The sequence below is a fragment of the Myodes glareolus genome, chromosome 2, assembly GCF_982192425.1.
Source record: "Myodes glareolus chromosome 2, mMyoGla1.1, whole genome shotgun sequence".
NCBI lineage: Eukaryota > Metazoa > Chordata > Mammalia > Rodentia > Cricetidae > Myodes > Myodes glareolus.
Window position 1 is genome coordinate 79592090 of NC_142027.1, and position 11391 is coordinate 79603480.

The window sequence follows — 11391 nt, forward strand, 5'->3', positions numbered from 1 at the left end:
CATACATGCAGACAGAATATTGTATACATAATAAATAAATAAATATTTAAAAAAAAAACACCCATGTGTCGCACTGATGGCCTTTACCCAGCCCGCTATGAGAAGTGCCGGGTCCTAAAGGCTCCCTCCACATACATGTCCCTTTTTCTATGGCTGACCTCTCTCAGACAGAAGGGCGCCTTGGTTCCTTCTCTGTCGACTCTTCTAAGGTCACCAAAGAGTTCAGGTGCCTTACTCAAACCTATAGCCTCACCAGGCACGACCTTGATGCCATTTTTTCTCTGCTCTCACCCCTGAGGAAAAGAAGAGGGTCTGCTCAGTTGCTCAAGTCCACGCAGATGAGGTCTGCCACACAGACAAGTCCTGACTTGTCCAGTAGAGGCAGACACAGCTTCCTGGAACTACCAGGTTAAATGCTGAGGATCAGTTCTCAAGCAGGGTAGCCAGAGACAAAATAGTTACTGGCCTCCTGGCTAGCCTCCAAAAGGCCTCTCATAAGTGTTGGAGCATAGTCCCCAGTCCCTTGCATCCATCCCAGCCCCAAGGCCTGAGAGTTGTGTTGATCTGGACTCCAAATCCCGGCATGCCAAGTACATACACACACACACACACACACACACACACACACACACACACACACACACACTGTGGCCATATTCGCAAGAGCGCAGGATTATTATTAAACCTGAATATTTCTTTGGTGCCGGAGAATTGTCTGTATTCTGTCAATCATGTTTTAAATAAACACTGATTGGCCAGGCAGGAAGTATAGGTGGGAAAATCAGACAGGAAGTGGAAATGATGCAAGGAGAGCAGGAGAATTCTGGGAAGGAGGAAGCTGATTCCTCCCAGTCCTGTGCAGACCACCAAGGAAGCAGAATGGGATCTGCCCCACTGGAAAAAGGTACTGAGTCACATGGCTAACATAGATCAGAAAAATGGGTTAATCAAGATGTGAGAGCTAGTTAATAAGAAGCTAGAGCTAATGGGCCAATCCGTTTATAATCTTATGGAGTCTTCTGTGTAATTTTCTTTGGGGCTTGCCAGCTGTGGGGTACTGGGTGGGACAGAAAACCCCAACAAGCCAGCCCTTCATGTTACAGAATGGTGCCCAAGCCCCTCATGTTACATTTCTTAATTTGGCTTGTTGTGATATGACTTGATTGGGATTTTTGCATCGGCAGAGAGCTCGCGTTAGGAATAATTCCTAACAATAAGGTAATTAATTTTGATAAATTGAGGGAGTTCCTTGCCCAGCTTACAGAGGCCCTCCTCCAGCACACAAAGCAAGACCCTAATTCTCAAGAGGGCATGTTTGTCCTCAACTCTCACTTCCTCTCTTCCTGATAGTAGAAAGAATCTTAAAAGACTGGCTGTGGGCCCTCAAACTCCCCAGAGAGATCTGCTGAATACAGCGTTTAAGGTGTTAAGGGAAGTGAGGAGCAGGTAGAGATGGAGAAAGCTTCCTGAGACAGAGAGAAGTGCCAGCTCTTAGCAGCTGCCCCCGAAATGTCCCCGAAAGATGATGGGGCACAGATGAAATCCACCTGAACTTGCTTTAAATATGGCAAAGTAAGCCACAGCAGGGTCCCTGTCCAAACTGTGGACAAGCAGGACACTGGAGAGTTGATTACCCAGCTTCCCCTAGACAAGGTAGATGGGTCCCCCAGGATCCTCCTCCACAGGAAAGTCTGTTGGATCTTCTGGGCCTGGAAGCCAAAGACTGATGCTGCCCTGGGAAACCTAGGATGGTTGTCCAGGTAGCCTCTTGATCAACACGCCAGCCTTCCTGGGCCCTAACAACTTCACCCCAGTTCAGCAGGAATAGTTACAAAAGAGACATCACCCCTTTATTTATAATCAACAAAAGATTAGAACATCCAGTCCTCCAAGAAAGTCCTTTTCCCAAGGTCAGATATTTAGACAAAAGCCCCAGTCCCTCAGGAGCTTGAAGAAAGTTCCTGCTTGCTACAAAGGGAGTCATTCTCCCACCTCTGGCAAGAGGAACTTGTGGCCCTTGATAACACACCTGTGGCACCTATTTATTTGTCAAGGTCAGTGCTAGCCTGCTAGCCTGTGGGCTCCCTCCAACCCCTGCTCAGAAGCCCCCTTTCTCCTAGTCCCATGGAATCCTAAAGATCATTCCCCACACTTCGTGCTTTCCAGGAAGACAGCCTTGGCAGTAGAATAAACTTTTTCTCCTCCCACTCATGAAGCTGCTACTTTGGTCTCTTTACTTTGTCCATTTTCATTCACTGGGCATTACCTTTCTTCCTGAATCATCTTCCAAATCTTGTAGGCTGTTCGTTCTCTCTCTCTCTCTCTCTCTCTCTCTCTCTCTCGCTCGCTCTCTTGCCCTTTTGTGCTCTTGTATGTTTGTTCTCTTGAACTTTCTTCCCTGCTCCTCCCTCTTCTCTACTATAAAGCCCAGACTGACTGAGCCCAGGATGGCTTTGAACTCATGATCCTCCAAGGCTACACTCTCAAGTGCTAGGATTATAGGCATGCTCAGTGACACCCTATTTAAGGCATGTTTTCCTTAGCATTGTCTTGGTACCTTTCTTCTTTTGATTCACCAGTCAACTTACCATATGACTATGCCTTTTCATGACTATGCCTTTTCTCTCCAGCTACACAAAAGCTATTTCCAAAGGCATCCCACCTGCATCTAGGAGAGAGGTTTGTTCATCTAAAAATGATTTTTAATGACCTTTCAGCTTTTGACACAAACTCCTCCACGATCTCGGAGGTTTTATAATTTTTCACATTTATTCAGCTTATTCATGAAAATAAAGAAACGTATCACGTGTCTCTTTCATTTAAAGGAACCCAACCATTAACTACAGAAAAGAGAGAAAAGGTATGATTCACACAGCCAGGGTACTCCATCCAACTAGGCTTCACAGGAGTGCAGACTAGGAAATGGATACCTGCTGTCCCTTTGGTCAGTCTCAGCTCATGCATGCCCATGTAACGGCAACCGACTTCATATGCACCGACAGGAATAAACAGTACTTTGCTCCAGCATGGAGCAAAAGCCGGCTGCACTGCGACAACTGGGTTTTTGTTTTGTTTTGACTTGATTTTTTTCGAGACAAGGTTTCTCTGTAGCTTTGGAACCTGCCCTGGCACTTGCTCTTATAGACCAGTCTGGCTTCGAACTGGTCTGGATCACAGAGATTCGCCTGCCTCTGCCTCCCGAGAGCTGGGATTAAAGGAGCACCACCACTGCCCTGTGGTTCTTAAGAGCACGTGCCTCTTCCTGGAATGCCTCAAAGGTACTCAGTTGGGAAGCTACTCTAATCACTTTAGTGGCGCCACCAATCATGTGCACATGAACCTAGTCAAAAAAGTATGCACAGGACATCTGTCTCCAATCTGGCCTGAATCAAGGTCCTTCCAGGAATGTGTAAATACTGTAGACAAGAGTTTTCTCTCAACTCTGGGGTACACCAGCTTGGAGAGGCCATCAGGAGCCTATTTTTCACACAGAATAGAATGAGTCGGAGACCGAGACCTTGGAGGTTCTTTGTGAGGGGGTAGAGGTACACACATTCAGTGGTGTAATGACACCCTACTGTGTCCCAGGTTCATAAACTAATAAATCTCTTTTGGTCTAAGTGCATTCGAATTGATTTTCTGACATAGAAAGAGACATAACTTTGAAAAATATAACTGTTACCAACGTAAGCCTAAGAAGTCATTAACAGTGAGAAGTCCAGGATAGGCCTGCAGCTGCTGACTCAAACCCACAATGTACTTACGATGCCAGATGCAATGAAGTAGCCCAAACAATAACTCAGTCCCATCTAAAGGGGAGCACACTAGCCTCATAAGTATACACAAGGGTGGCTGGGAACTGTGGGTCAAGAAAAGATGTCATCTAAGGTCTTTGAAATCTAATAAACAAACCAAAAGTTAAACGTATTTCACAATGAATCGGGAAGACAGTTCAGTCAGTACAGAACAATGTCTGCCATGCAAGCGTGAGGACCTGAGTTTGGTGATTTGATGACATCTGTTAAGTCCCCAAGACTCACAGAAAAAGTCAGGACAACTGTGGCCCACATCTGTAATCCCAGCACTGGGGAAGTGGTGACAGGCAGATCCCTGGGGCCCAGTGACCTGTCAGCCCAGCCTACATAGCAGGCTGGGGTCTCAAAAGAAGGGTGGGAGGCTGTCAAGACGCCTCAGTGGGCAAAACACTTCTGTGCGAGCCTGGCAACCTAAATCTGATTCCCACATTAAGGTGGAAGGAGAGAATCCCACAAAGTTATGCTCTGACTCCCACATGAATGCCTTGGAAGACACACATGCACACATAAAATAATAACTAGATTTAAACTTTTATTAAAAAAACAGAAAGGGTAAGTCTGGGAAAATGGATCAGTAATATGATGTACAGATATGGGGGCCTGAGTTTATACCCCAAGACCTATATTAAGACGCTGCACATGGTGGCAGGAGCCTGCAATGCCAGCACTGAAGAGATGGAGACAGGAGGATCCCTGAGGCTGACTAGCTCGCACTTCTAACTGAATCAGCAAGCTATGCATTGGGCAAAAGGTCTTGTCTCAAAAATAAAATAGAGGGTATGAGAGAGATGGTTGAGTGATCTGGATCAGAGATGGCTCTGAAAGTACACTGGTCTCACAGTAAGAGGCTGGTTCCTGCACCAGTCAGGTGGCTCACAACAGCTTGTATTAAGTCCAGCTCCAGGGTTGTGGAAACCTCTTCTGGGCTCCACCGTCAACCTCTGGCTTCTACATGCATGTACACACACATGAACACTCACACAGTCACAAAAAGGCAGATATGCACATGGCATGAAAAGCCATGCACAAAGGCCTTACTTCTTCCATGGCAATGGCTAAAATGTCTATGGAATAGTGGGATAGAGCTAAGAGAGTCACCAACAGTCCTCCAAATGCTGCGGGACAGAAAGCACTCGCCGGCTGCCAACAGTCCAATTACAAAGGAAACCTATAAAGAAAATAAGCAGCATCTCATTTTGTTCGAGGTCTGTAAAGAATTTTCTCACATAACTCAGTCACTTCAACCATACAAAGCCCACAGTTCAAACAAAACTCCATTTATCTTTATTGTGTATTCTACAAACCGGGTCAGCTATTGCCAGATGATTCAATACTTTCCTGCTTAAATGTCAACATGAGCAAACCCATGACTTAAACACATGTGGGTCCCCCATCCTCGTCTATATTGGACGCACTTCAAACACAGAAGTGTAACACAAACCCACACACCACGACGTGTAATTTTCTCCCAAACAGAGACACCTGGAATAGAGCTAGCAGCACAAGGCAACATCTGTGCTTACATTACCAGCGTTTTGAAGGGCGGGGTAGGGGGTGAGGGGTGCAGTAGAGTGGGCAGTTCAGTCACTAGCAATCCGGGCAAACACAGCCCCGCCTACTCAGAGAAGGCTCGGTATCCACTCTGGATAACCCAGCACAATCCTACTTTCTTTGAAACACGCCCATTTAGTACACCCAAAGTCTGGATTGCTGCGTCTTTCTGTCCACCGAGTGCCACACCTGGACAGCTAGCCAAGGTACAAGGGTGCCCCCAACTTCCACCTTGCGGCCCTCGGGCTGGGGCACACTGGCAGGAGGCGAAGAGGAACCGGCCCCACAGGCAGCATATCAGTACTACGGGGTGAGCGCCTTCATCCCGAGCGGTGTGGGAGGGACGGCATCCACCTCCCAGCCGCGGTGCCGGGTGGGCGCGCCTGTCCCGCAGCCTAGCAGACCCAGTCCCAGGCCAGCCCGCGGTGACCGCAGGGTCTCCGGGAGCCACCAGGACGCAGGACCCGTCTGCGCACTCCTGCTGCGCCGCCCCGCCCCTCCCCGCTCGGGGACACGCGTTACCTGAGCCTGCGTCCGCCTCGTCGGGACCCCGGCCCACGTGACCCCGCGAGGGCAGCCCACGCACGCGCAGATTCTCCTGCTCGCCGGCGCGCTTCCGCTCTCTCCGCGATCGACGCCAGGCGCGGGGCGGGGCGAGTCTGTGCGCCACGCCCTCCTTAAAGGGAGACTCCGCCCCGTCGCCTAGGACTGTCACCGGCGCCGCTGGGGCCTCAGAGCAGGAACACAGACTAGTCAATAGAGATCCTCAGAGGGGAGAGGAACGTCTCTTTCAACCCTGATCAGTGAGTTTACCTGACCTCCCAGAAACTGACCCCAAAACCGGGTACCGTGGCGTATGCCTGCCGTCCTCGCACGCAGGAGCTTCAGGCAGAAGAATCACCGTGAGTTCAAGCTAGCCTAGGATACAAAGTGAGGCCTGTCTCAGATTCTATGGACGGACGGATGGATGGTTGCATGGTGAGTTGGGGATAGAGTTGGAATTAATTTCTGCTAATTAATTTTCTTAATTAATTAAAAGGCAAACACAGAACCCAGAACTGTCAGTTTGGGTGGATAGTTATTGAGGAAAGAGGAAGCATTGTTTTTGCAAATAAACATGGATACTAAAAACTGTTATTTTTCAATTTATCTTTTTTTTTAATCGTTGTTTTGCCTGTATGTATGTCTGTGTGATGGTGTTGGATCCTGGAGTTACAGACAGCTGTGATCTGCCATGTGGGTGCTGGGAATTGAACCCAGGTCCAGAAGAGCAGTCAGTTCTCTTAAACACCAAGCCATCTCTCCAGCCCCCTCGTTTACCACTTTAAAAAGTTCATCTTAACATCAAAACTACAGGGTGGGTCACATTATCAAACAGAGAAGCCATCTTCATATTTTTATTAACTTGCTGCTGGGAAAAGATGAAAACTTTCAGGACAGCTTGGTGCTTTACAGTCGCCGCTGTGTCATTAACCCCAGCAGGCAGGCACTGTGCTTGATGGACCTGTCTGTGGTCCAGACGTTAGGAGGAAGAGTGGAGGAAGATGCCTGAAAACGCCCAGGATGGCTGGCATCAGTTGAGTATCAAACAGGCTCACTCTACTCCTACACTTGGGTTCAACGCCTGGGTCAGATCCAGACATGGGAAAGACAAAGGACTGTCCTGTCGGTACTTTGGGGCTGAGAACTTGGCAGGCAGATGACAATGATATGAAGAAATTATAGGGGTGTTTAGGATCATGATGGAGGAAAATAATCGACACCTTAGCTAGAAATAGGACTACTGTAGTCAGGAGCCCAAGAGGCTACCTGAGGACAAGTGGGATCAGTTACAACCCGAGGTGAGTTTAGGGACCAGTGCTGGCCTGATGTGGTTAGGGTACCTACAGTGATTCTCAAACACCTTTCATTGCCACCCACAGAACCACATTTCAGCCGTGACTAAGCATGTGCTCATGTGCACTGTGATTAGTGACACCAGAGCCCCGAGTGACAGAACTCACGCAGTTCCGGGCAGAGAACACACATGGGCGTGGGGTTATAGGAGATGAAAATTGAGAAGGTTGTTAGTGAGCCTTTTCAAAATATCTCTGTGGCAGTTGTGCCCTTATATTCCCAAGTTACAGACAGTTGTGATCTGTCGTGTGGGTGCTGGGACTTGAACCCAGGACCTCTGGAAGAGAAGTCAGTTCTCTTAACCACTGAGCCATCTCTCCAGCCCCTCCAGTTTACCATTTCAAAAGTTTATCATGGCAGTAATGCACCTGTTCTGGGTAACTCCAGAAAGCAAGCCTACGACTTTGGGTAGATCTACCTCTGAAACCCCTTCAGTGTAACAACCTTTCCTGTGCCCTTGTTCACAGTGCGGACCAGTTGGAACGGCGTCACATGCTTGCCTGTCCATTGCTACCTAGCTAAAAATAAAAATAGTGGATGCTTATTATAGAAAGCTTGGAAAATCCAGGAAATGTTTAAAAATAAAAACTACCCATATTTCTCTTTGGGGCCTACTTTTATTAAGTCTTTGTCTCTGGATAATTACTTTTTAATCATTTTTTTTATTTTGGTTTGGAGGAGAATTAGCAGTAACATTTTTATTTTTATTTTTCACTTTTATTTATTTGTTCTTTGACATATATAGAATACATTCTAACTATTCCCAGCCAACCCCTGCCAGCCTCCCAACCAGTCCCTTTCCCAGACTCATGACTTCTTAAAGACTTTTTTAATTTTTATTTTATGCATATGAATATTTGCCTGTGTGTATGTGTGTGTACCATGTGCATGTCAGATGTCTTTGGAGGCCAGGCAGATGGTTGTGAACCACCATGTAGATGCTGGGTACAGAACCTGGGCCCTCTGCTAGAGCAACACATACTCTTAACCCCAGATGCCACATCCCTCCAGCCCTAGGTTTTTATTTTGTTTTGAGACAGGGTCTCACTCTAACTCAGGCTGGCCTTGAATTCACAATAGTCCTCCTGACCTACCTCCCAACTACTGGGATTAGCTGTTAATCCCCTATGCCAGGAAAGTCTTAACATTTAAGAAATCTTGAACTCAGAAGATTGCTCAATGGGTAAAAGCACTTGCTGCCAAACCTGGCAACCTGAGCTTGTTCCCTGGGGCCCACACAGTATAAAGAATTGTCCTCAAACTTCCACGTGTGCACTGCAGTGTGGCATATTGCACGTATGCATCACATATACACAAGTAATAAATGTAACTTTAAAAACCTGTATAAATAGTAAGAAATATATTATGTGGAGTTGCGGGTGTTACATGGTGTTTGCCTAATTTGGGGTTTGATCCCGAACACTGAAAAACAAGGCCATACATTTTTGTTTGTTTGTGTGCTTGATAATGATTGTGTAATGGCCCTAGCTGTCCTGGGTATTCATTTAGTGGGTTAAAGAGGAGAAGGGCAGAGAGAGAGGCAGAGTGAGAGAGAGAAACAGAGAGATAGAGGGGGCAAAGAGGAAGAGTGTGGAGATGGGAGAGAGGCAGAAGCTGCCTCTTCAGGAGAGAGACATGGAAAGAAAGGAGCTCAGGCTGGAAGTGCACGCTAGATCTGCTTGCCTCAGCGGATAGGAAGGGAGTGGGCGGGGCTTGTCTCGTAAAGGGACAGGACAGACCATTACAATTACTCTTATTGCTAGTATTTCTTAGCAATAAAGCATTCCTAATTGAGGCTGTGTATGTTGTCTTTTTATAATGTGATCGAATACTGACTATACTACAGAGCAGTGTAAATGTAACTTGTACCCACTGAGAAACCAGAAAGTTGGCGTGACTCACTATTGCAGTGTTTGCTTAGCTGCAGTCTGGAACCAGAATCACAGCATCTCCAAAGTATGCCTGTACTTTAATTCCTTTAGTCCACTACTTGGACATTTGGGGACTTCTATTTTTCACTGCTTTCATATTTCCATAAATATCCATACAGAAATCTTTTGCCAGTAACTTAAAATTATCTCCCTAGGATAGAAAACTATACTGATTCAAAGGTTTTTGAACTATATTAAGTCCACCAGATTGCTTCCTACGAAGGTCAGGAAGATTTTGTTCCCGCAGTACGTGTTTAAGAGCGCCTGTCACACATGCCCACCAGCATTTACCTTTCTTTAAAAAGCTTTGCCAATATGACAGATGAAATGGAATCTCATTTTAATTTGCGTTGGATTGATTGCAAGGTAGGAAAAACTTTCCAAATGTCTGATCCCTTTGTAGTTCTTCTAGGACTGAAATTCCACTGCCTGTGTTTGGCTGTGTGGTGGGCAAAGAGCAGCAAGTGAATTGCTGCAAGCTTGAGGACAAATCAGCAACAGAACCACTTAACAATAAAGGGTGTGGTCACACCAAGCGGATTGTCACATTGTTTTTTGTTTGTTTGTTTTTTATTTTGTGGAGGAGTTTCTCTGTGAAGCTCTGGCTGTCCTTGAGCTCACTCTGTAGACCAGGCTGCCCTTGAACTCCCAGAGATCCGCCCACCTCTGCCTCTCAAGTGCTGGGATCAAAGGCATGCACCACAACACCTGGCCAGCACGATCAGGTTGCTGTGCTGTGCTGTGCTGTGCTGTGCCATGTTAACAGAGACTGGGGGAGAACTGAGTCATCACCTAGCAGGTCACCGAGTGGACCATGCTGTTGCCATCGACAGTGCTAAAGTTTGGAGGGTGACTTGGTTTCAGCAGTGCATCATTCCTACTGTTAAATAAATGTGACAGATTTGAATTTCTCTTCATTTGCTAGTTTTATTTGTATTTAGTTAACCAATTTGTCTTAGCTTTCACAGCTGCATAATCTATAAATCTGAGTCCATTCCTTAGTTTTGTGCTTGCATGTACATGCGTATGTATGTGTGCAACTTTATGAAGGATATCTTAAGCCAACTCGAAGTACTTGTGAGAGTGCTCTTCCTGTGTGAGAGATTCAAGCAACATTCAGTTTGAAAAACATTGTTATAGGAAGCTTGTCTCTTTTATGGTTCTCTAAACATAGGCATCAAGGGTTTAAAAGAAAGGGGAGTGTAATGTCCACTTAAGTATTAAAGTTTTCTACACATATTATTATTTTCTAGCCTATGGAAACTGTAGCAGAAAGAACTATACTCTTTAGAATTCAGAGAGTGTTTTGAGTTAAAACACACTATTTGTCAAAGTCAGCCTCGTATAGATATAGAAGAATGTCTGCATTTGTCCAGCTTGACCCTTCAGGACACAGGTTGTAAGTAGATAGTGCCTGAGTAGAAATTGTGTGAAGTGCTGGGCAAAGCCGCGCATGAGCTGTGGAAACCAGCAAGAGCTGCCCACCTTACCATCCAGCAGTCGGAAAGGATGGAGACCTTGATACTGACACTGCTGTTAGCTATCTCCAGCAAACTTCCCGGCCTCTGAAGGCAAAGGATGCCTGCACATCAGGTGTCCTGCACGTCCAGTCCTGGCTGGAACACAGAGGGCATGACGTCACTCTATACACTGCTAAGACGGCAGCGAGATGTCGGTCTACAGTTGTAATATGTATAGGACATACTACAGACAGCAAGAGTGAGCCCTCTGTAAGCTATAAACTTGTGATACTGATGTGCTTGCTGTCCTAACAAGTGTGCTGCTCTTGAAAGGGGGAGGTTGGATATATGGGACACAGGAAGGAAATACACGACCTATCTATGAACCCTCCTCGCAATCTCACTGTGAACCTAAAACTGCTTTTTAAGAACTTCTATTTAAAAGCCAGGCAGTGGTAGTGCACACCTTTAATCCCATCAGTTGGAGGCAGAGGCAGGTGGATCTCTTTTGAGGCCAGCCTGGTCTACAGGACAAGTTCCAGGGCTACACAAAGAAACCCTGTCTCGACAAAAAAAGAAAAAAGAAATTCTATTGAAATAAAAAGAATAAATAAGCCGAGTACACAGGTTCTTAATTGATTCAAGCATCCAAGTGGGCCTGACAAGTGAAACTGTTGATAAAGTAGCCAAGCCAGTGCACACACCATTGGAGTGTTCTCTCTGCCTGGGACATTCTCC

General features: G+C 46.3%; 1 protein-coding gene across 6 annotated transcripts in view; it reads right to left on the reverse strand.

Annotated features, from left to right (window-relative positions):
- Vps8 (VPS8 subunit of CORVET complex) overlaps nucleotides 1-5990 on the reverse strand; it is a 212800-nt gene extending 206810 nt beyond the window's left edge. For 3 of the 6 annotated variants that reach the window (XM_087902095.1, XM_087902086.1, XM_087902096.1), the window contains exon 1: nucleotides 5889-5976. The gene's annotated coding sequence lies outside the window, so the exon portion shown is untranslated. Of the gene's footprint in view, nucleotides 1-158; nucleotides 290-5888 lie in introns of those variants that run through there. The other 3 variants (XM_087902093.1, XM_087902102.1, XM_087902090.1) reach the window with 3 other exon arrangements.
- Nucleotides 5991-11391: the final 5401 nt, after the last annotated feature.